Raw genomic sequence first — 27,211 nt, forward strand, 5'->3', positions numbered from 1 at the left:
ACGCGATGCGATCAAAGGATTTCCTGTTGTTGATATTCTGCTTTGCGGGCTCGCACACGCGGACGCATCGCAAGACGCGTTTACTATGGCAGCACCCTATGGCTTATGGAAATCTCGCGGAACATTACTAAAGGACCTATGTACAAATGAGAGATTCTCTCCTCTCTCGTTCTCTTTCGATTATAACAGCGGAATACTAAAGATTTTGGGAAGTTTTTCACTATAGATCGAAAGTCAATTTCCTTGACTAGCGTTCCATACAAAAAGCGCAACAGTAGAGGTTAATGTGACTCAGTTATTAATGAAAGAGAAAGTAAACAAAGAGAGCCTCTCAATGTTAGATAGGTCCTTTAGTAATGTTCCGCGAGAAATCGATTGGAGCAAAAGAGCAGAAAAGAGTGAAAGCAGATGTAAATATAGATTAGCTAAAAATAGAACTGTATCGGTAAGGAAAATACAGATAAACTGATTCCGGCACAGTAGTGGCCACGAGCACGGAGTGCCTTAAAAAAAAATAAAAAATAGATATTCCTACCTTTTCCGCCTAACTGTTTCACTGTGAACCGTCTTATACTAGGAAAATAAAACATTTTTCCCCACAGCGGCATGTGATGGATGCGTGAAAAATCAAATCTTTCATCATCTGACTAGTTGCGCTACCAAAGTATAGATGGCTAACAGTATGTTGCGTTTTGCGATTGGAAGCGTATTACCTTTCAGAAGTATCAATTTCACTTGGAAAGGGTTGAATTTTCATCAATTATTGTGTGTAGTTCCCTAGTCTGGCAGGAAATACGAATCATCAATGTGAATTCCCATCTATATTTAGCTGCTTTTGGTGTTAGAAATTAACAATATTTTCATATTATGTAGTGGGCAATTTTTTCCAAATTGAAAATAAGTTTACAGCTTCCAAACTGAGCTGCGATCGCACTTTGGATTATAGCAAAATATACAATACAATAATTGATAAAACTATTTCTAAAGAAGTGTTTTAAGGAAGATCAATGCAAATTTCTTTATGAGTATATTAATAAATCCTTTCCCTCTTCCCAGTTATTTTGCTACGTTTTTCTTTACAAATTCATCGCTGTGATAATTTCGAAAGCAAAAGTTTTCCTGAGCTTCTTGAAAAAAAAAAAAATCTTCTGGAATTCTAAAAGAATTGCTCTAGCACAGTGCATAGGCTGGTTGGATAGCCCCAAAACATCTAATGCAGGTTCCAGGCATATCCATAGCCTGTCCGAAATACATGATTTACCCTATACGATGCCACTAAGTTTGCTTTGTCTTCCAAGGGAAATATGAGACATATCACGTGAAAAAATGCCTAAGATTTAGCCAAAAATGGATTTTTTCGCGAACTGTTTAACTAGCCGAGGGGTCCTCCAAGTTGAGAAACCCGAAAGGACCACCCTCTAGTTTTAGCGTATAGCGTATATATACTAGCGTGTGAGTGTGAATGACATAAAATTGGAATTCTAACGATGGGTGCCGATGGCGGCCTGGTTTCAGCGAGAATTGCTCCATTCCATCTTTCATAAGACAACCGCGTATGAATTTCGATAGTCCAGTTCGCTGCGTGTATGTCATTTCCATAGAAATAAATATTTTCGTAATCAAAAATCCATTTTTTTATTAATGAAATTTTATTTTACCAGAACTGAGAACTCAAATGGAACACAAAGATGTAAAAACAAACTAAATGAAGAGGAAAAAGTTTGCTTTTACAATTCTGATTAAGGCTAAGTAGTCCGTCATTCTGTTTGGCAACAATGATGACTTTTCAGCTTGCATTTCAAAGTGATAAAACTTAGTCTTGATAGTTTATATTGACTTGAAAAAGTATCACTGTACGCGCTAACATGCATAAAGTATGCTGATACTTTTTCAGCTGTGTCAGTGCAAAACCAACTGATTTTCTTTGATTCGAAATCGTGAGATGAATTAGTAACAATCATCAACGACGCGAACAAATTTCAATGACGGCCTACTTCGCCTTAAACTAGAATTTTACCAGAATTATAAAATAGGAAGCAGTTGGTTGGTTTAAAATGCAAATGAATGTTAAATTCCACCTTCTTGATGCCAATAAGACAAGCAAAATTAATCACATTTGCAATTATGGATAATTCGTTACTACACATTTCAGCAACGAGTGACTCATTTACAAAACCTTTTAACAAATAACAAAAAAGAGGAAATTCAAAATAACATAAGATACTACGAACATTAGAAAAAAATTGATCGGTCTATAATTGAAAAAAAAACTAAGCAATACATATCTACTGAAAATACATAAGCTATTTCTTGAAAACCCATCAGTTTTCAACCAGCAGACTGGAATAGATGTAAGTGAAAGCTACAAACCATCATCTGTTTTGTCGGACGTGGTAAACAAATCTAAATCAACGGAAATTTTAGAACGTTTTGTTATTTTATATGCTTATGCAGTTTTGATATAAATGTGACATTCAGAGAAGTCCTTTGTAATTTCGGTGTACTCTTCTCACTGGTGGCTTTTACGGCTGTTGTGCTATAAATCATTGGAAAAAAAATTGCCAAGAAAGTCAGGAACTATTTATCCAAGTATCGTTCATTCACAGCTCGAGGTAATTTTAAAACTTTTTGACGATAGTAAGAACTATAAGTGTTATGTCTTGTCTCGTGCCGCGTTTCGTGAATGTCGTGTTGTTCTTAGGTTAGCACAAATCACTCAAATTGATAGTGTATATACTATTCTTAAGGTGAAGATGCAACGAAGCCAAACCTCAACTTTTCAAAAGCAGGGGACCATTAGCTGGTGGTGACCAATCGATTAAGTTTTCAGCTTCAACGGGTGTTCGATTCTCCAGATTTGTGCTCTTGAAAATTTGAATTTTAACTTCGATTCATCTTCACCTTAATGGTCACTCAACCTCCTTCTTATTTACGCAATTTTAACCAAAGCATTTGGAATATTTTCGAAATTGGTATCACGGAATCTAAATTTTTAACAATCAGACAAAATTTAAATGTATGGATATTTAGCCTGAAGATGCTAAAATTATTTTTTGCTGAGTTCTACATACTTACTTAATTTTTAATACGGAAAAGAATCCCATTCGACCTACAAGAAATCTGGGTCAAAAAGTACAGATTTGCATTAAATTCCGAACATAACTATATTCAAACAGTTGCAATTTTAACCCTTACAGGCCTGAGTGAAAGAGAAAAAACTAAAACTCTCACCGCTCAACGAATATTTAACGGATTTCAATATTTTTTGTCAGTATAATCGTACACCTATCTAGTTTCTAGAAGTGGACAAAGTCGGCCGCTTTCGGATTCCCCGGGACATTTCAAATTTACTTTAAGACAATTTGTATCTAAACATCTGTTCCAAGCTTATAGGAACGCATTTTTGTGAACTTTTTTGTTTCATATCTACTCTTCGAAAATTAAAACGGTTTAGTATCCGGCAAGTCTACAGCCGGTTCTCCCGGGCATTCGTGGTCACATCCGGTACATTCTAAACGGTCTAAAAGTCTTCATTCATAATGTTTAAGGGATGGTACACAAATTATGTCACGCTAAATATCAACTTTTTTGACCCCCCCCCCCTTTGTCACGTTTTTTGTATGAGTCCTCCGAAATTTTTGTAAGGCTTGTCACGCTTGGCTTGACCCCCTCCCCCCTTCGGAGCGTGACGTAATTTGTGCATGACCCCTAATATCAAATCTTAATGATTTATGCAAATTAAAAAGTTTTTTATTGGAAATAAATAAAGATAGCTTGGCGTGATCCTAAAAATAGCCTTTTTTATCCGACCTGACCTAGTGACACACCGGAATAACTCCGGCCATATAAACATTTTTGAGTTCCTTTTGCCACTTTTAAATAGAAACTAGATATGTGTACGAGTATACTGACAGAAAATTATTGGAATCCGTTGAGTATTCGCTGAACGGTGAGAGTTTTAGTATTTTTGTTTTATCTCAGGCTCATAAGGGTTATAGATTAAAATTAATATCAACAATACTTTTCAATATGTTCTACTTGAATGGTAGAAGAATTCATATGATCCTTGCCGCAGTTTCAAAGTTTGAATTGACAAAACGGTAGAATGGGTAGACAATACAATTGAACATTATTGATTTTACTCTATGAATATGTTCGTAAAATTAGGCTAAACGAAAACTGTATAGACATAGTTTTCGTTTAGCGTATATGGAAGCAATCAAATTACTTGACCACGTGGGTAGTATGTGCATTGGGAAAATTTAATTCAGGTTATGCACTTTGATGAAGCAGAAATTAAATTCCCTAATTATTGGCTAAGTAGCCTGACATCATTGACCGCTAAATAATTTCTTACAATGACGCTTGCTATGACCACACCAACAGACCCACCCTCAAGGTTAAGGTGCAAGTGTGCTCTTTGTTTTAAAGCGACATTTCTTCGCTCTAAATGGTTGGAAATTTTGCCTCGCTTATTTTACGCACCCGACTTGTTTTGGTGATTCATCAGAAAAAAAAAACAGTTTTTGCCCTTCTTTTCTTGGTGGACGGTGAATAACGACTGACCCACGCGACTCAGTTTCGTTTGTGGTTCAAGTTCACGTTTTGGTACATATCAATCTGCGATAACTTAACTTTGGCTAGGAAGCCACTTATCTGTCGCGTTAATATGAATACTAAAGTCATTGGATTTTTTTTTTGCGATAGATTAATTTTGACGAATTGATTTTTTGAGTGGTTATCCTTTCACTATGAAATGTGCAAACCGGTAACCGCTAGGCGTAGCGTATAGTTGTTCTCCTTCTCTTGGGCTGGTAACAATAGCTAGAAGCCTTTGCGCAAGGCGTATACTTTTGTGAGGTCGGTCCTCGGTGTATGCACTGAAGCAGGGCTGGTAGCGGTCGGATAGCAAAATATAGCGACTAAAAAGTTCAAAATATCTGGCTTTTTTACTGTTACCATATCAACAAATTCACAGAAAGAAAAATCTATGTACTTTTCAGGAATGCCAGATATGTCGCAAATTTACACCACACATCATGTAAAATTACATCAACATCATGTAAATTTCTGCTACTGAAAATTAATCGCTCAAGAAATTTCTAGCCGATTCCTTGCAAAAATTTTCAACAGTGACTATCGTTAGAACTAACATTTCTTTTCAACTGCGTACTGCGATCAGAAAAAAGCGCTTCCTTGCAGGAATTTCCCATGCATCAAGATAGGTCAAGAAATTACTTGTCAGTAGCGAATCAGGCTTAAGGCTGAAGGGAGAGTTGACCGTAGTGACTTTTTTGTGACCAGATCGAAAACAGTGACCAAGTCACTAAAAAATGAACAGCCCTGCTAAAGTGTAGAAGATAGTACAGACTTAGTATGTCTCTCTGCGACAATAAAGCGCGATCACACTAGCTAGCTAGGCGGGAGGTTTGCGTGAGATCACTTTTAGCTAGATTGTCCAGTCTTGCGGTGGTATCGGTTCGAGTTGGGTCGCGTTTTCCCTTTCGTTGAAGTCGTCGCACAGAGAGGCTGCGAAGAGACAGTTGAGCCAAAAATAAGTTAGCGTCTAGTGTCTCCTCGAAGAGTTAGTGAATCGTGAAGCGGAAAGTGTGATTGAGTGAAGGAAGAGATTTGATAGAATACGTCGAGTGACAACCGATTAAATAATACCAACGGGTTTTCTCCATTTTAATTCAAAGGTAATTACACGTTAATGGTTAGAACATCCTCAATCATAAAGTAATGATTATTCCAGTGAATAGTGCGGTGTTGAACTTTGACACTTATCATGGCAGTTGAAAGAGCAGTGTTTCGCAAACTTGTTGCTATAAGGTTTCGTTAGACTTTTGTATATTGTGTTGGGTACTTTTTGAACCTTTTTTAATTGCACGGTAGTTTTGTGCTTACGCTTCTTCTTTCCATGCTACTGTCTGAAGGTGCGGCCCAACTGAGATCTCAGTTTTGTGTTTTCATAAGCACTTTCCCAGTGACTAATTGAGAGTTTTCTTTGATTTGCCTTGGGAAGTCGAGAAAAAATTTAATACGACAAAGCGGGAATCGAATCCACGACTTTCAGCATGGTTTAGTTACAGGTTTAACGATATATTTATTGAAGGATTTTTTTTAAGGAGAAATAATAAGAAAAACATTTAAATGAATTTTAAGTAAACTATTTGAAAAAAAAATCTATGCAAAGTTGTAGGAGTAATTTCCAAAGGAAATAATTCCATAGCAATCTGTGGATTACAACACGCAGGAGTTTCTGTTTTTAAACAACTTTGTCGGAAGCAGCATCATTCCAAGTAATCAGTATCCTGAGTTATTTGCGTTTGAGCAATTGCATGCTCACCAGCATTAAGAATTGAATGATTTTTTTGCATGCAGCCTTCGGGAAAGCTCTATGCCCTGGAATGTTCTTGAAAAGACGACGATACTCGGTAATTCATGGGGCCCAGATAGCCGTAGCGGTAAACGCGCAGCTATTCAGCACGATCATGTTGAGGGTCGTGGGTTCGAATCCCACTGGTCGAGGATCTTTTCGTAAAGGAAATTTTCTCGATTCCCAGGGCATAGAGTATCTACGTACCTGCCACACGATATATACATGCAAAAATGGTCAATCGGCAAAGAAAGCCCTCAGTTAATAACTGTGGAACTGCTCATAAGAACACTAATCTGAGAAGCAGGCTTTGTCCCAGTTGGGACGTAACACCAGAAAGAAGAAGAAGAAGAACTCGGTAATTCATACACATTCTTAATTTTACTATCAGGGTACTGAAACTACTATTCTATCAACCACATGTAAAATTCTACCGGAAATTCGATATTTCCATATTTTACTTCCTCTTTTTGTGCCAGATTTATATAATTTGGTATTAATATTTACAAAGTTTTGTTAAAATATTGCAATTTTTACTAAAAGATTGGAATTTACAACAATTTTTACTCAAGTCTACATATCTTGTTTAAAAATTTAAATTTTTACTGTGTGCTTAAAATGTATCGTAATTCTGACCCGATTCCTAAATTGCTAAATGGATTATCAAAACATGATCTTTGTACGATTTCAGATTGAACGCTATTTATAGAGACTATAGCCTCATCTGCAAGTTGTCTAAGCATGCATAGTTCTTCCAAACTGTTGTCAATATCTGGAACATTAATTATAAAGAAAGTAGCTAAGACAGGCTCATATAAATTATTCTGAAAGTTGTTAGTCGAACAAGAGTGAAACTAATGTGTTTTTCTGAAAGCAATTGCTCCTTGTTGGCAAAGACTAGTTGAATATCTAGTTAAAGCAACGCTACATAATCGTTAGTTCCTTTACCGTTACAAAAATCAAATTGAGTATTGAAAAGCATATTGTTTAATCCATTCGCGATAGGATAACTCTTTCTAACAAAAAATATAGTTAATCAGAGAATTTCTCCACAATGAAATAAAATAGGTAATAGATTTGCATATTGCTGCTATAACGGCTGTTGAACGACAGTTCATTAAATGGAAATATATGCAACAAAATTGAAAAAAATATATATACTAATATAATGTTTGCTATTAATATCCCAGTCTCGATATAGTCCTGTTTTCAACTAAATATTATGCATGACTTTTCATGTATTTAATACAGATGATTTATTTTACGCAGCACTCACGAAGTGATGTGGTTATAGCCAAATTCGAGAAAATTTACATTTTTTTAGTTTTCCGGATATTTTATTTTCATAATAGGGTAGAAGCACCGGTTTTGGCCATACGCCAGTTGTAGCCATAGTGGATTATATATCGTATTACACAGCTAATCAGCATGAAACCTTTTGTGTTCAGTAGATCACATTCATATGATAGAGCTACATTTATTTACTCGTCCAAATTGTTCAAAACATTAGAAAAACAATACATTTTCCTTATAATTTTAACTCCCATACACCTAATTTGGCCAGAGCACTCCTAATTTGACCACTCTCATGAGAAATCAATGCAATTGGCCAATTTAGGAACCGAACTTAAATCTCTGGCCGAAACTGGTTCCGTTGGCCTATTTTGACCAACGGGGTTTTCAAAGCGAAAAAATGGTTTTAGCTCAGTTTTGATATTTTACACACATAATATGGATTGAAAGCTTGCATTTGGCATATTTGTGGTATAAATACCGCTTCCCATTTAATTTTCATTGACATTTTCTCTTAGGCTGGCCAAAACCGGTGCTTTTACCCTACTAAACTTTCCTATACTTAGCGTTTCTCGCTCATGTTGTTCCAAGGGCCCCCGTCAAAAGATCTCACACGGGCCCCCCGAAGCCCAAATCCGGCACTGGATCGAATACAATGCCAATCTTACAGCTATATTTATGTTTATTAGAATTCATCGAGGTTCAAGGGTGAACTTCCCAAATTATGATAAATCAACAAATTTAGAAAGAAATCATGTAAATTTAAGTCAAATTCCGACAAATTGAACTTAATATGGTCTGGATCACAAAGATTTTGTATCACATTGCACGTACTTTAACAAGATTGACGCATTTTTGAGTGGAAATACTCCAAAATTTACTTCATTTCAAGTTTTACATCGAGTATTTGGCTCAACATGAAACTTACGTTATGTGTAATATTAGTTTTCTCGTAGTGTCGTGAGAAGTTCATGAAATAGCACTGAACAAACAATAAAACCAAACACATTTTTTGAGCAAGTTTGGGATGTTAGGTTTTGTTTGATACTGCGTTAGCAGTGCTACCAGTTAACAAAATAATTTTGTACCAAACATAAACAAAAGGTAAACGATACACACTGTTTTCTCAGTACATAATAGAAATTGTTATCTTCATATAGAATCAAGATACATTGCAGTAGTAATTTATGACCTCCGGTGACATTAAACTTTTCGGGGGTGTTGCAATACTCGGTGAAACGATTAGAAAGGCAGTGTATTTAATTGTTCTTCATTTTATTTAAACAGTGCTGTCAGCCTTATAAAGTATTTTCTTTCGTTGGAACACAAGGCGGAACGTTAAGTTATCTGCAGATCCAATTTGGTTATCTAACATCAGATTTTAGATATTCAAGAGAGATTTGGGCATTGTTAGCATCTTAAAAAAATCAAATTGTGATTCTTTCAGATACCCTTCTGAAATTATTATATGTAGTTATTTCTCTGATCGCTCTGCGATTCTTCCAAAAACCTCCTTAGGACTTCCTCTTAGATTATCCCGGAAACCCCTCTTGGGTTATTATGGAATCCTTTCGGGTTTCTCCAGTAACATTTCCTTTAAATTCTGCCGAGAATGATGTTAAGATTGCTTTCCAGTGGAATGAAATCTATTTGAAAAATTTAGCTTCTGAATATCTTTTGAAGTTTTTCGGGGATTCTTACAAAACTCCTCGGGATTTCTTTTGGATATCAATCTGAAATTTTTCTTCAGTAGTTCTTCCGTGATAGCCCAGATAGCCGTAGCGGTAAACACGCAGCTATTCAGTATGACCATGCTGAGGGTCGTGGGTTCGAATCCCGCTGGTCAAGGATCTTTTCGTAAGGGAATTTTTCTCGATTCCCAGGGCATAGAGTATCTTCGTACCTGCCATACGATATACACATGCAAAAAAATGGTCAATCGGCAAAGAAAGCTCTCAGTTAATAACTGTGGAAGTGCTGATAAGAACACTAATCTGAGGAGCAGGCTTGGTCCCAGTTGGGACGTAATGCCACAAAAGAAAGAAGAAGAAGTTCTTCCGTGAATTTCTAGAAACTTCTTCGAATATCCCTCTGAGATTCTTTCGAATCATGTCTTATATTATTCCAATTCATATGGAATTCTCTTGGAAATACGCCTGAGACAATAATAAAAAAAATCTATTCTTTCACTGTCAGATTATTCCGCTAAAATTCTTGGAATTCTTCCGGAAATTCCTCAGGGATTCTTCTTAAGTCCCTATGGAAATCTGCCAGAGATCGTTGTGGAATACTTCCGAAAATCCTGTTGAAAAACTTTCAGATGTCTCTTGGGAATTTATTTGGAAATATTTTTTTGGAAATTCATTGGGAAGTGTTCTTATTTTATCGCGATTTATGAGTTGATTTTCATGGACATTTTCTAAAATCCTTGGTGTAATTTTCTAAAAATCCCTCTTAAATTCAATTGGAAATCCATTAAGAAAACTTCCGGACAGTCATCTGGGACTCTTACAAAAATACCTCTGAGATTTTTTTTTGGAAATCTTTCGGAGAATTTTCTGCGAAAGTTACTCTTAAATAGTTCCGGAAATTCCTTTTGAAATTATCCCGTAAATCTTTCTGAAGTTCTTCTGGACATCACTGTGGAATTATTCTGGAAAATATTTATGAATTCTTCTGGATGTCTGTGAATTTCCAGAAAATCTTTCAGGGATTCTTGCAAATAAGTTCGTTGGGATATCACTGTAAAATAAATTGAAAATCCAGTTGGAATTCTTCCAAAAAATCCTTATTGGATTATTTCAGATTTTACCGGAAATCCTTAAATATTTCATTTAGAAATCCTCCTTAAAATCTTCAATCTCTCTGTATTTTTTTTTGCAAATCAACCTGGGATTCTTCCGGAAATCCTTCTATAATCCCAAAGAAATTCACAGAAGAATTTTCAGGAAGATATTTTGAAGAATACTAGATTTTCCTACGAAGGTATTTTTGGAAAAATAGCAGAACGATTTACGGTAGAATCTCAAGAAAATTCCAGGTAGAATCCTTGAATAATATCCGGAAGAATTACAGTCGTATTTTCAGATGAATCTCAGAAAATTTTACGGATTTCTTAAAAAAAATGTAGGATTTCTTAAAAAAAAAACAGAAAAAATGTCTGGAAAAATCTTTGAAAGATATTTTGAAGCCTTCCAGAAGAATTTCCGAAAGAATCCTAGAATGCAGAGTTTTTTTTTTTTTGAAAAATTTAGGGTGTACCTGGATCCTAGAATTAATTCGGAAGAGTTTCTCCAAGAATTCTTGAAAAAATCTAGTTGGAAGGATTTGGAGGATCCTCATAAAGATTACCGAAATAATCCTAGAAGGTTTTCCAAAAGAATCATCCAAAGATATCCGGAAGAATTCCAACAGGATTTTTGGAAGAGTCCCAGAAGTATTACAAGGATATTGTCGTAAAAATCACAGTAGCATTTCTAGAAGAACGACAGAAAGATTTGCGGAAGAATCCTTGAAATGAATATTCGATAGTATTTCAAAAGGATTTCCAAAAGCATCCCAGGCGATTTCCTGAAGAATCCCAGAGGCATTCTCGTAAAAATCCCAGAAAGATTTCCGAAAAAAATTCAGAATTATTTTCGTAGGAATTACAGAAGAATTTCTAGTAGAGTCCCAGTAGAATTTTTGGAAAAATCATATAAAAATATCCGGAAGATTATAAGAGTAGTATTCCCGAAAAGTTTTTGAAGAATTTAGATAAATTTAATTTTCAAGTTTTCAAAAATAATCCTTAAGAAGATAGACGCAAATATCACAGAAGGATTTTTGCAAGAATTCCAAAAAGATGTCCAAAAGTATTACAAAGGTATATCCGGAAGAATCGCATAAGTATTACCGGAAGGGCAACTTTTTTTTTGAAGAATCCCAGAACGATATCTGGAAGAATTCTGTGATTTCCAGATGAACTTATAAAGATTGGGGTCATTCACAAATTATGTCCCTACAAGATTTTCGGAGGAGTCATACAAAATGCGTGACAAAGGGGGGACCTGTTCGGAATGGAAATTGTTTCTCGATTTCCCAGGACATGAAGTATCTGAAGCGCTTGCTTCACGATACACACTCGCAAAAATGGTCAATTGACAAAGAAAACCTTTAGCTAACAACTGTATAAGTTATCATGAGATCGCTTGAGCGAGAGCTTGGCTCTGTCTTAGGCAGTGTTCATTTATTACGCAACGCTAAAATTGAAAAATGTTGGCCCCCTGCCTCCGTCCGTAACGCTTTTTGTATGACAAATTTCAAATTTTTTGTGAGCCCTAACGCTGGAGCCTACTCCCCCCTTCCCCCTAGAGCGTTACGTAATTTGTGGATGGTGCCTTCGTTGGAACGTCAGGAAGAAGTAGAAGGAGTCGGCTATCAAATAATTTTGTATCTTACATAAAAAAATTGGAAAAACACATTTCTTGGGATATTGTGCTTTTCTATATACTTTTTAAGCAGTGTTGCCAGCTACAAGCATATTTGTGCATCGGTAAATATTCGTTATCTTGAAAGTTCAATGATGTCTTAGTTAACAGCCCCATGGCTTTTTGATGACAATAGAGCAGTGTTGCCAACCAAAGTCAGGGTTTGAAATAATTGATGACCATTTTGGAGGGCTCTTAAACAATTTTTCAACGTTGCATTAACCTTAGTTTTCCTTTACGACCTCGTGGTCGGAGTGTGTAGGTACGATAAGGGCTCATTCGCAAATTTCATAAAGCTGAAGGGGGTGGGTGGGTGTCCTTGTAATGTTAAAGCTCATACACAATTTGTAAAATATTCATACAAAAAGCGTAACAAACAGGTGGATGTCAAAAATAGCCATTTTTAGCATTATGAAATTTGCGAATAAACCCTAAACTTGTAGCAATCGTATTGTTCAGATTTTCTATTGTATATTTTCTATACGGTGCGGAAGAGCTATTTCTTTTAGACATACATAGTGTTTCGATCATAGAACACCTTTTCTGTTGGGAACGTCTGCACTGAAGGATGATCGATGGTTAAGGTGGACCTTACCGGCATGTAGCGCGAAGCTATTTGCAATATTTTACAATTATTTATTCGACAAACATCTGCTGTACATTCTACACGTAGGGCGAGGTTTCCATCCCTTGGTGACGTTCAAGGCTTTGCGATGCATCATCGATCAGTCAAGAAGATGATGCACCTAGCCGGAGCCGATGCTGAGGCCTGAGGAAGGCGCCTATTCTAGTCCATGCGTACCTCTGCATACCTTCATACGTTTGAAAGTCAATATTGATCGAGCTATCAACGCAGCCGAACGACTTCCAAAGGGTATAAGGTTGTTTGTCTGTATCAACTCTGCGACTTAACAGGGAACCATAGTCAAGGTTTTATTTTGTATGCGTGGCGTTCAAGGCTGAGAGGAAGATGTTGCGCGCGTTGGAAAATATTTGCAATAAATCATGGGAGTTGTAGTTGGATTTGATTTCCGGTTAGGTTGAGGGGCGATTATTCTAGTATCATCTGGCAGATTGAGGGTTCGGTAATGACACATTATTACTTAATGCAATAACCTTTGCCCGCTTCTCACCTTCCAGTGGACAGCAATTAGAGTACAGTTTCCTATTAACACAGGCATCTCTCCTTTCCATCGTAGAAATCAATTCAAGCATCACCTAATGGGATGTCATTAAATATTGACCCGATGGAGTTGGGCATATAATCTGAAATAATTTCCTTGTCAATATGAATTAAAAATGCCAAGGTTAGATGTGATATAATTTTGTGCGAAGTAATAAGTGGAATGTTTTCAATAAGAATAAACTCATAACTAGGAAAGTCATCTGAAAGGACAGCCTTTTAGATGCCTTGTCTAGTTAAGAATATAAATTCAGCATCTCTCGGTGAAAAGAAATAAAAAACTGGAGCCATTTTTATGATTAACGTCATACATTTCCATATAACTTTCCGACAACTCGTGTATGCAACACCCTTTAAACTGATTGTACAGCCACCCCACAGTTATGGATCAACTAAGGGTAATTTTCCAGAACAAAATATTATTGACAAACATGGTGACGCTGACAAATTATAATTACCTTCCTGACACAGCATAATATAGTTGTTTTAAGAATACACCTCAAAACTCACGGTTATTTACCAAAAAGTGTCGATTTCAATAGAAATTCCAAACGATGTTCACCCCACAGATGTGCATCAGTCGGAGAGAACGATCCTTTTTATGGATTAAATCGACTCATATTATGGATCAAAACACTATAACAGCAATTTATCTGCGAGGTAAACGAATGGTGTTTTGGTGTTTCTTGTGGAATCATCTTATCTTTAATTCATAACTGTGGTGTGGGTTTCAATGCCCCACAGGTTCTGGGAATACGGTTGAAATGTTATTTCCTACGGACGGAAAAACTACCCAAGCGCATTATGATTGATTGCGATGCTGTACAGATTTATGGTTCACGTAGGTAAACTGGGTAAGGTGGGCCCAGATAGCCGTAGCGGTAAACGCGCAGCTATTCAGCATGACCATGCTGAGGGTCGTGGGTTCGAATCCCACTGGTCGAGGATCTTTTCGTAAAGGAAATTTTCTCGATTCCCAGGGCATAGAGTATCATCGTACCTGCCACACGATATACACATGCAAAAATGGTCAACCGGCAAAGAAAGCTCTCAGTTAATAACTGTGGAAGTGCTCATAAGAACACTAATCTGAGAAGCAGGCTTTGTCCCAGTTGGGACGTAACGCCAGAAAGAAGAAGAAGAAGGTAAACTGTATTCTGAGTAATTGCACCTGTATTTGATGAGATATTTCCGTTTTAATCCAAATCTGATCCATATCTGTGTGCTATTCATAACTGTACGAAAAAGCAGTAATTTTCGACCTACAAGAATTCTGTGCCAATTTTTCATACAAAGTAGGCCAAAATCGATGGATCAAAAATTGGTACTGGGTCTGAAATTGGTACTTTTGCCCTAATTCATTCAATTTTATTTGAAACTAGTCAGTGTTCAGCCTGACTGGACCAAGAAATTTTTAGTGTTTTCAGGGAAACGTACTCCAACTATTCTGAATAACAAAATATTTGCATTATTTGCTGTAGTATTGAAACTTTTTTATTGGATGAAAAGTCTGAAGAGTAAGGGCCTTATTTTATAAGTCGAGTCGATCAAAAACGACTCGACTGGAGTCACTGTCGACCAAAAATTTCGCTCGACTTGGCTCTGTCACTCGAGTTTATCGACAGTTGTCACTCTATGTGACTGGGTTACTATGGGAGTCGATGGGTGACATCTGAAATATGCATGCTTACTTTGATCGACAATGACCTCAGACGAGTCACGTGAATTCGCTCGAATTACAAAATAGACCCCTAAACTTTTGCCCCACTTTACTCTATTAGCATAGGAAAATCAAAATGAATTTACGAGCTTAAAATATCATCAAGTCCGGCATGTCTGAACACCGACCAACTAGTTGCTAACAAGTAGGCTACTGAAGAACACTATGAGAAATTACAAAATACAAAGTGACACTTTCCAAATTATTCCTTCACACGAACACATCGGAACCATGGACAAATACAATAGTGAAAACATTCCGATGACCCGTTGGGAAGCCAGCTCGTGACATAAAACCTCCATTCCATTTTTATTTATATAGAAGGTAGGATAGATATAGTTATAATCAATATTTCCAGAAAAATAATAGCAGATAAACTTATTTTTTTATATAAATAAACAAAACATTTTCATTAAAAAATTTCCCAAAACACTTAACTGTAAAATACCCAAAAATAGCAAAACTAAATTAAAATGTGGAAGTTTAGCAACTTTTTATCTAAATTTAAAGATACTATGTGGATTTTAGACAATTTGCAATTTTTTTCCGAATTGTCGAATTTTTGCCCTACTGATTCGAACTTTTACCTCACTATGGGCTAAAAATGATTTTCAAGCATTTATGCAAAAATAATACACATCAAAGCGTCCTTATGACAGGCCTAGAAACGCCTTTACATAGAAAATCGAATAAGATTTTATCTTTGTTGTGTATCATGGAATGAAAGTTTGATCAAAAATTAACATTTTCACGTCTAAAAAATACAAATAGTCATTATACTTAGAGTGAAAGTCTCTTACTTAAATAGCATTCGAACCATCATGACTTTTACAAGTTTCGTTTTTAAGTGAGCTAGAAATCTTATACAGATGCTCCACTCGAACTTTTGCCCCACTTTACTCTATATATGGGTGTTACTCCATACCAAGTGACCACGAAAAAGTACAATGGTGTAATCGACCAACTTTGATTTCAACCAAATTTTGGTCAAATTATCATTAACTTGCAATATGTAAACGGCAAATATACGAAAAGTATGGAAAATTTGTATATATGAATGCTCTTTTGCTATTCAGCTTTGACAAACCACCAACAATTTTGCTTGCATTTTGCAAAATTTACTTTTTTAATTTTTTTTAACGGAGAGACTGAAAAAAGCTTTTAGGTGGATTAATTAAATTAAAATTTAAGCTAGAAATTAGAGAAACAACATTTGAGGATATTGAAACTTATTCGAGTTCGCGCATGCTGTCTGCCAATATATGATAATCTCTCTCTCTCTGTTCGGATGCGCCACTGCGACCAGTATTTAGATCTATTGTGGCATTACCCGTATCCTTAGTGTATAGTGCATGTCGCATTACTCCATTTCCATTGATAGGTAATGAAGCATCGATTTATGTACAGTTTTTGTTTTGATTCCTCAGATATTGATACAAATCGACTATAATGAAAAGGTCCCACTATTCACACCCTTCATAGAAATTTACATCTCAGCGAAGGCGCCCCCCCTAGCAAACATAATCGATTAAATTTCTGAGAAACCAAATCGGTACTACTGATATTTGACCATGCAACGGAACTCTAGTCCCATCATTGTTTCGCTTTTAGTTTAGTCCCAGAAAAATACTAGAAAAAAAGGGCTTTATGCTAGCAGCAAAACCGAATCAAGCTAGAAAAATTGTTTAGTAATCAGAATTCACGTGAGTCCTTGAATTACCAGTACTTACAGTCCTTGTTGAGTTAATACTCATGATTGTTATCCTGGCTTCAAGTGTAGTCTCGGGACTGACGAACTCCGAGTCTTTAACCATCTGCTAGGTAAAATAGATTAATGGATCATTAAAATAACCAAAACGACCGCTATGGGAAGCATAGATAGCGCCACCGTAGCCTTGTGTGTTTGACAGAACAGCAATGCTGTCACAATGTTAAATCCCATATACAGTGGCGCCTTTGTTTTGATACGGTGAGCACTTGGAAAAACTACCTTCAATGATCCATTTTCAGAAACTGTTGCCAGTAACAAGGACTTTGTACCGCGAACCCTTGAATTACCAAAACATATTACCCTAGCCCGACAAACAAGATGAGACTAGGGTTCAAATTGGTAGATCTTACCCCGTAACGCACCACGAAAAGGTGATCTACCCGCGTTACGGGAAATATATGATAATAATCAATTCAATAATAATAACCAAGGGCGGGTTTTGGGGGTCAAACCCAATCCGCTGAAGTAAGCGCTAGTTCTTGAAGCCAGCTACTATTTGCGTGGCGCTAGTGCTGAGTAAACAAGGTTAGGCTTTGACCCCATCAAACCCCGCGCGGTAGCGACAAATGTCGCATGAGAAAGAAAATAATACTATTGATAATCGTTTATCATTGCGCTAAATAAAATGTGGCCAAATTAACTTGCGATTACAGAAAACTGGATAAAATGATACGCACTTAACACCAGAATGATAAGTGAAATATAAATGTAGCATTCGAAAACGAGTGTGTCTCGTGCTCAGTGAACCAAAATGTACCGTCAAAAACTGTAGTTAGCGTGACAATCACACATAGATTACCATGACTTTCATGCAACAAAAACTTTCATGTGCTACTGAAAATAAAAGTCATACGCGACTGTGACTATTTTTTGGTCAGCAATAAATGTATCATGGTTGTAATGAATTACTGTAGTAGACATACATCTGTATTATCATAATGTGCCACTCACAATGTGCACCGATTGAAATATGTTTTTCTTTTCATTCTTGTATCAACCAACCGCACCAGCTTGAGGGCTGTCCATAACTCACGGGTTATTTTTCTATTTTTAGACTCCTTTTTCCTTCGTCGATCGGTTTTTCGTCTATACAAAAAAAAATGTGCCGATCGTGATCTTTGATCAAACAAACTACCCCCGCCCTTCTCCCCCATGGATGACCACGTTGTTTATGGACAGCACCTTGTGCGAGAACGGCTCGAAGCAGAAACCTACGAATAAAGAGGGTAGAAGCAAACCTAAGAAAACCCCGGGTGCTCCGTTTGTGCCACTTTTTTGTTGCTTCCAATGAACGCTCTCTCCTCCAATGGACCAATGCACGAGTTCAGTCGTTGACGTTTGAGCGGTGCCATGTTATTTACGTTACCATGGTATCTAGTGAATACGGCACCGCTCAAATGTCAAATTAGTGAACTCGTGCAAAGGTCCATGGACCAATGCACGAGTTCACTAATTTGACGTTTGAGCGGTGCCGAATTCACTCGTTACCATGGTAACGTAAACAACACGGGACCGCTCAAACGTCAGATAGTGTACTCGTGCATCGGTCCATTGTGCAGCAGTGAAAACGCAGCTGTGATGAAGTGGCGATTTGGATCAGAAGCAAACGAATGAAGAGTTGTCACTACGATCGCAGCTGCGTCGTGATTGTTTTTTACATTCATTTCGCATTCCCGTCATCCACAACAGCATAACGTTCATGGGAGGCTGAAAAGAATTGCACGCTACTCTTATCCATGTCAGGTAATACATTCATGGCTGCAGTAAGAATGAATCAGTAGCAAACTGAATGTCACAAATGAATGTTTTGAATCCTCTTGCATGTGAATGTAACAGCAATGCGACAATAGCATCAAAAATGTATTATACGGTTCACTGCTCGTGCTAAAGCGATATTTTTGGGCGAACTGTCAAATCAGCACCAAATTTTTGGCTTCACTCCAGTTGTTCGTGAATGACAGCCGTTTCAGTCCTGTGGTCAAATTACCCCTCCCCCTTCAGAGCCGGAAAAAAAAGGCATTGCATATACAATGTATTGGACGGGCATCTAATTCTTCCGAAAGAGGTGGCGAGTCCTCTCGTGGTGTAGGGGTACCGCGCCCTATCTAGTGAACAGGGAGTCGTGAGTTTGGTTCTCACCGTGTAACTTTTTCGCAAATTTTACATCAATTTGTCCATTTAATCCAATTGCAAAGTATATGTAATGTTTAGTTTTACGGTACTTGTTTAGAAAATATAAGATTGAGAAATTATATATATTTTTTTAATTTCATCACTACACATCCTACAACTACGGATCAGTAACTTATAGCTTAGTTCGTAGTAACACTGTAAGTTTTACAGTTATGTTCTTCTAAGTTGTGTTTTTGTTATTCCTTAGACATCCCCAATACGCTGAACAGCTTGGTGGAGCACCCGAAGCATCAAAAATTCTTCAGTTGATTCAACATTCAGGCAAGCTTTACGACTTTCGGAGAATAAGAATTCCTGGAGAAGCGATTCTTTGGTTTAGGCTTCGGAGAAACAAAACCTTTAAAGTGAAACAGTTTGGATTCAACTTCTAAGACTGCACTAAGAAAGCATCCAACAGCAGTGCACTTTTTATTTTGGCTTTATGTACTAGCAGAAAGCTTAAAATAAGAAGATCAGAAACGATTGCCAACTATTTATCCAGTTTAGTGCCTTTGAAAACGTGAGTAGGGGTACAATTCGGCCATAATGGCAGCCATCTTCGATATCCGAGATGTTTCACCTCAAGGTGGTGGAGGCATATCGAAATTTTGCAAGCGTTGATCTTTCATATTGCTGAGCCTCAAGATCATTCTTATTGTTGGAAAACATAAAAACATATTTGAGACTTCAGTAAGTTCGTTGTATTTTGTACAACACTGTTGGAAAAAAATCTTTTCGTACTCAGTACCAGCATGTCGAATCTGACGATGCAAAACCGCGCGACAACCGAAAGGTTAAGGAACAAGAAAAATAAAAAGCAATTTAAAGTTATCACGCTGGCTAATGTATTGTTATCTTGTCTAATCATATTTTACTATGCGTGACTTTGACGTCTGATTTTGATCTTGTTTACATATTTTCAGATGTTGAGCTATAGCGCTGAGAATGGATCATTAAAATAACCTAAACGGCCGCTATGGGAAGAAAATAGATAGATAGCGCCACCGTAGCCATGTGTGTTTGACAGAACAGCAATGCTGCCACAATGTTAAATCCCATATACAGTGGCGCCTTTGTTTTGATGCGGTGAGCACTGGCAAAAATTACCTTCAATGATCCATTATAAAATTTTCGAACATCCTTTCAATATAAATTCGAGATATGCGATCATAATTTATTCGTTTCGAGATGTAATTTTGATTTTTCCGTCACCGTGAGAATATAACCTAAAACGGAGCAATGGTGCGAAAACATTCAAAATATTCAAATATTTATACTTAATATGGACAAATGATTGGGGCCTTCCTTAGCCGTGTGGCTAGAGTCCGCGGCTACAAAGCAAAGCCATGCTGAAGGTGTCTGGGTTCGATTCCCGGTTGGTCCAGGATCTTTTCGCAATGTAAATTTCCTTGACTTCCCTGGGCATAGAGTATGAGCCTCTGTACGTGCTATAAATGCTTTTGTTCTCATGCCTTTTACTGTGCGCCGTGTGTTGGTGCTGTCTCGCTTCGTCTCACGGGCAACTTGAAAACAGGGCGCACAGTAAAAGTAAAACGTTTTATAGCATGCATAAGGCTATCCATGAGGACTTTTCGTGATAGGACTGACAGCTAAAAGTGTGAATGCAACCGAAATGAAAGAGTAAACAAATCATGCAAGTGTTATCGGAGCTTTACATTTTCCTTTGTAATCGAAAAGTCACTCCGATCGCGAAACGTCAAAAGCACATGGTAAACAAAAAAAACCAGCTGATCGCAGCTGTCTCATGGATTGCCTTATAGTGGTTTCTGCGCTCGTGTACATACACGTTACATGTCACCAACACTACTTAAAGAGTGCTGGTTGAAAATATAAACAAATATCAGCTGTTCCCAGCAAAATCAAACGGCAGTTTTTGTTCAACCAGCAAATTTGCGCAGGTGTTCGTGACGCCGCTCGGCGAGAGCTCAATAGGCTCATTATCGTACCTGCCACACGATATACGAATGCGAAAATGGCAACTTTGGCAAAGAAAGCTCTCGGTTAATAACTGTGGAAGTGCTCATAAGAACACTAAGCTGAGAAGCAGGCTCTGTCCCAATGAGGACGTTCATGCCAAGAAAAAGAAGAATGGACAAATAATCCAATGGTCTTATCCACTGGTGTACTAAACTAACTCGGTCGAAGAATTTTGACACTAGAGCGGGTCCAGATCACGTGGGGATCATGGTCTTATCCACTGGTGTACTAAACTTACTCGGTCGAAGAATTTTGACACTAAAGCGGGTCCAGATCACGTGGCGATCATACGGGAGCGTGCCCCGCTCAAGTGTCACAATTCTCAGACCGAGTGAATTTAGTACATCGGTGGATTAGACCATACGGGAGCGTGCCCCGCTCAAGTGTCATAATTCTCAGACCGAGTGAATTTAGTACACCGGTGGATTAGACCATTACCCTGCTGGTACACTTTCCCACTGTATCTTAACCGATTGAATGAATTACTTGCATTTCCATTGTAATTTCTATACAAACTTTGAAGGGCTTTTCTGAAGGTGCAATAAAAACTGCAATGAGAACAACCCTTCAAAGTTTATATAGAAAAATGAGTTCAATTTTTCGGAGAATCGATTGAGCGGTGTGGAGCAAAACATGTATTTTAAACCATCCTAATAATATATATCATTCAAAGTTCTGTTGAGTTGAGGTCACCACTGACGGATTTCACGCCAACTCGACACGAGATTGGCAGTACCCCTTTCAGAATTCAATGAAACTTTCTGGATGTCTAAAGTATGTGAAACTAAGATACTTTGCACATTTTGTTTTTTTTTTAAATCGATCTAGACTAACATTTGGAAAGGGTCAAAGTTGTTTTACTTTTTTTATAAACCCGTATAACTCGAAAACGGTAAGACCTACAAAAAAGTGTTGTAAGGAGGACTTTCGTGAAATTTCCTGAAGCTTTAGAAAAAAGTATTGAAAGAATAGAAAAACATTTTCTACACTGTTAAAAATATGATTCAAAACTTTAAAGTCGATTTAAAAAAACGGCCATTTCAGATTTTGATTATCCTTAAGCAAAAAGTTTCGTTATTGAATTTACTAAAAGTCGTCCATACATTGCAAATTGGGCATATTTTAGGTAAAAAAGTTTTTCTAACATCGAATTTTTTATGTCCAAAATGAATTTTTATTTTATTTTTATTTCGCTTTAAATAGTCTAGTATGATCATATTTTCAAGTGATAAATGAGTTTTAATCACAAAATAGATTATATATGTTTTATTGGGAGTAGTTTAAAGAAATAAAACGGAATTATACAGAGTTTTTTTTAATTGAATACAATTGATCTTGCACCAAACCGCTTATGAGAAAATCAACTCCGTCAAACAATCCGATGGGTTTTTTATGGTTGGAAAGCACTTGGAGTGTTCGAACGAAGGGTGCTTAGGACGATCTTTGGCGGAGTACAGGAAAACGGTGTGTGGCGGCGGAGAATGAACCACGAGCTCGCTAGGCTCTTCGGCGAACCCAGTATCCAGAAGGTTGCGAAAGCCGGAAGGGTGCGCTGGGCAGGGCATGTTGCAAGACTACCGGACAACAATCCTGCAAAGATGGTGTTCGCGTCGAATCCGGTTGGCACAAGAAGGCGAGGAGCACAGCGAGCGAGGAGGCTTGCTCAGGTGCAACAAGATCTGGAGAACGTGGGCCAAAATCGAAGTTGGAGAGACACAGCCATGGACCGAGTAAATTGGCGTAACATCGTTAACGAGGTTTTATCAAATTAATTGATGTAATACCAACTAAATAAATAATAATGGTTGGAAAGATATCACAATAATATTTCATTTCTTATCTGGTCAAAGCCAATCTTAACAGGTGTCTGCAAAGGGTCAATATTATGCTTATGAAAAAAGTCGTGGTTTGTTTTGATCATGCATGAATGCATTATTTTTTTATTATTGCTATATATCCTAAAACGTAGTATCTGCACATGAATATTTACATTATTTTTGGGCTTTACTGAATAAATTGAATATTTTTGGTTCATCCTCTGAATTAGTATACCGTTTGACTGCAATTTGTGTATCACTGATAGGCATAAAACAATGATATTTTTCGGTACCAGGGACAGTTTAAACCTTCTCAAACAATTCCACCAATTCCTGTGACATTTTAACATATATAACAGAAATTTAATTTGGTGATACATGTATCAGTTTGTTTCACTGCCCAGTCGAATAGTTCTCGCGGAGTTGCGATTGTGTTTCCATAGTATTTTGCAAGACTTGCTCTTTTTGCCATTCGCTTGAGAGTGCCACCAATAGCGTCAAAGGGGCCTTTGCCGTGGGATGTGGCAAAAAAGTGCCACTCTGCTTCCAATCCATGTATTTTCTTGAAATTATATAAGCTGGCAATTTATTTTTTATTTTTATAATGAGCTGCAGCTCCATCTGACATAAACAAAACTTTTGAGAAATTTATTTTTTGTTTAACAAAATTTATCAAATTTGAAATAAATAGTGTCATGGGTCAACACTTCTGATATTATAATAAAACTAACGTTTTCCAATTTATTATCTTTTTATGGTAAATCTCGAATGGGTGTATCGTTGCTTGGGAATTATTCCAGTGATATCTTTGAGCAGCGTTTTGTATGATAAAACTATGGGCCCTATTACGGATTTCGATCACGGTGACAAAACTGTGAAGTGATCACTTTCCTATTACGGATATCACCTAAGTGAGAAAATGTGGAGAAGTTCATCGCAAGTGATCGCGCGCATGAACACGAGCTATTACGAATGGCACGCTACCCGGCGAAGATCGACAAAAGCAATCACTTGAAGTGGAAACTTTACACCGCCGTTTGCGGTGGTGAAGAGTTGTCACGTAAAATAAAATAAGTTCAAAACAGCATTTTTTCTGCTTTTTAATTAACAAATCTTATATTTTTGTTATTTTAGAAAGTAGAACAATATGTTTAGGCTCGGTTTGCCGCCTCAAAGTAATCTATTGGCCTATCTTTATTTGTGGGAAATTGAGGCACAAGTGTTATTAAGTGATTTCAAAACGATTTTTCTGTACGCAAAAGAAAACATAATGGTAAATCCGAAAGGGATTAGCTGTAGAAAATTTCTGCCAGAAATCGACGAGAGATCTCATAGCGTTTTTTTTAGTTGCAAATTAGACTTTAGGCATGGGCCAATATATGTAAAACAAATATTACGGAACAATTAGTATGCAGTTGGACCTACTGGAGGAGGCACAAAAATCATACAATTGCTTTATTGTTAACTTCAAAGTAGTTCAAAGGGTAAGTGCGATGCTACGTTCAAGAAAAGTAAACAAATACTTGACCGAAAGGATCATGATATTTGCAACAAAGAGCTCCATTTCAAATTACATTTCTGCTCAACTGCGTACTGCGATTAAAGATAAATCATTTCCTTGATTTCCAAGAAATTTCACACGCATCGAGACAAGCGATCACTTTTTTTGCAGTAAACCAGCTCTAATAAAACATAAATTTGTTATATTTCTAGTAGGATTAAGGACATTATAAAGCGAAGCCAAATATGGCGTCTGATATGGCACCTTCCGCACCTCTTGCTACTTTCACCCCCTTTGCCACGCAACTGGTTTGGGCGATCGAATGCAAACAAATTATGCGAATTAAATTCTCTTTACCTACCTGGTTGTGGCATAAAAGTACTACATCTGGCTCGTGCATATACATTGTATCTGCAGAAGCACCGTTTTTCACCTAATTCAATTAGAAACACTGAATTCATGCATTTTTATCACAACGCAAAAATATGTTTCTTCCAACTTCTAGTTTCATTCTTCTTCCCATCACTAGCCGTACATATTTTTATATGGCATTTTTACACTTTTTCACAAAAGATTCATCGATAAAAATATAATCACTTAAATCGCTGATTTATTGATTACTACCATTACTCCAGATAAATGCACTGTTTAAAGCTTAAAATCGTGAGGAAGTGCTTAAACATTTTCACTTGCAATTTCACTCCTACAAAATGTAAACATTCACGAAGGCGACTGCTTACTATCGTGTTGTTTCGTAGTATTGGTGGCTTTCTTGTAGCGACATATTGATTTTACAATTGTATTAATGAGATGCTTTATCTCTCACAAACATTATCACTGTTTGGAAAAAGTGGTTCTTTAACAAATACTTATGCAGTAGTCTACGTGGCTTCCATTTATAATGTCCTTAAGTAAATGACTTACAAATAAAAAGTTTATTGATAAAAGGATTACAACGAAATATATTTTATCCATCTCAAAAAAAGATCTTTATTTTAAATAATAAAATGAGCATGATTTTAGCTGTTGTTTACAAAGTATTGAGTTAGGTCTTCTGCCGAGAATCAATAAGCGCTCCGTACTTTGAAAATGACATTTAATATTTTTAACGTGATAGACAATTAAAAGCTAAAAAAAATGATCTATCTCGAAATGTATTCATCAGATTCCCCAATAATCGAAGTCCTGTTTGCGTTCACCACTATTTAAAATATATTAAAGTATTTAGTAGTCAACGAAACCCTTTTTCTAATTCTCTACCAAACCACTACAGTCGCCTCTCCACATCTCGATATCGAAGGGACCATCGAGATAGGGAGAGATCGAGACACAGAACATTAATTTAATGAACACTAGATTGAAAATCAATCCGTTACTAGGAAAACAATAAACAAACAAACTTCATTTCGAGTATTCAAATTGATCTGAATCGCTTAAATTTGGTCTAGTAACCTTTGATAATATTCATATCGACATATGGAGAGCAAATTAGAAACATAGAATCATCAGGAACACATCGAGATATGGAGATATCGAGATATGGAGAGAGAAATCGTATGCAGAATGAAGGGACCGAAGCAATCATCGACATAAGGAAAGATATCGAGATGTAGAACATCGAGATGTGGAGAGTCGACTGTATATCCTTGCCTATGAAATTCAAAAGGCATCCGACGCTTGAAGGAACACGAATACAATTCTTGTTAGACATAACATATGTTCTACATAATCAATTAAAACTGTTTAGTTATTCGAAATACTGATTATAATTTGGATAATCTAATTGAAATTTAACAGTTCATATCCGCGCGAAAGCTTCAAATCAACTTTCAAAGTCGCACCAAACAAACCTGTATTGCAATAGTTATGTAATTCTCGAAACATTGATTCAAAATTCTACAATTCGAATCGGACAAATAATAAACGAAGACATTTCTATTACCTTATCATGTTAAAAAACTATTCAACGCAACTAGTGACTATTCGTGGCATCTCGCTAAAAACAATGCTATTATGAATACCACTTTACTGCAGTTGTCACTCCACTGAGTTCATTTTCAGTCACTTCACCGTCCGTGACAACGAGAATAGAGCAAAACAAGTGAAGTGACTGGAAGGTGAAGTGTAAGTGAGCGTGAAAGTGATATTCAGAATAGGGCCCTATAATTTTCAGAAAAGTCGCTAATTACCACCAATTTCACCTTGTTTTAAGGAGTCTTTTTTGTTTTGTAGAAAAGAAGACTGTTCTTTGCAAATAAAATCATGAGTTATGAGCTTATCAACTTTCTCCATGAAATACGTAACAAATGCTTCAACAGGCTTTATTGTAGTTTCTAAGTTACAGCGATCGGTGGTGAGCCATTGCTGAAAAACTACATCTTCTTTGTCGCTTTCCTCTAAAAGCGAGATTGGTTTTCCTGTAATATTTTCTTTGGAATTACAATTTTCACATTCCCAAAAAAAAAAAAAAAAATCTGTCGTTCTTACTAAAACATCGCTTAACAGCTTTTCACTAATTTCTGCCTGCGAGACAATTCCTAAACTATTAAGCATTACTTTCACATTTTCATTAATTTTCTCATAGGCAGAGGCGATGTCCATTGATTGCCTTCATTTAAAAAACATAATCACTTTATAATTCCGCTCTTTAAACTATTCTCCATAAAATATACAATCTATTTTCTGATTCAAATTCATTTATCACTAGAAAACACGATCATATTTGACGGTTTAGAACAAAATCTTTGAAAAAAAATATTTCAGTTTTTAGACTTGAAAAATTTGTTGTTGGAAATTTTTCCTTGAATATGCCCAATTTGCAATGTATGGACGACTTTTAGTAAACTTAATTGCGAAACTTTTTGCCTAAGACCGATCAAAATCTGAAATGGCCGTTTTTTTAAATCGA

The 27,211-nt window shown here is 36.7% G+C and overlaps 1 protein-coding gene across 1 annotated transcript in view; it reads left to right on the forward strand.

Moving 5' to 3' along the window:
- Positions 1–5,422: 5,422 nt before the first annotated feature.
- The window catches only part of LOC5569225 (alpha-tocopherol transfer protein-like), a 37,837-nt gene continuing 16,048 nt past the window's right edge, over positions 5,423–27,211 (forward strand). Inside the window, exon 1 of the mRNA XM_001652736.2 lies at positions 5,423–5,699. The gene's annotated coding sequence lies outside the window, so the exon portion shown is untranslated. The remainder of the gene's footprint in view (positions 5,700–27,211) is intronic.

The sequence above is a fragment of the Aedes aegypti genome, chromosome 1 (assembly GCF_002204515.2).
Source record: "Aedes aegypti strain LVP_AGWG chromosome 1, AaegL5.0 Primary Assembly, whole genome shotgun sequence".
Lineage (NCBI taxonomy): Eukaryota > Metazoa > Arthropoda > Insecta > Diptera > Culicidae > Aedes > Aedes aegypti.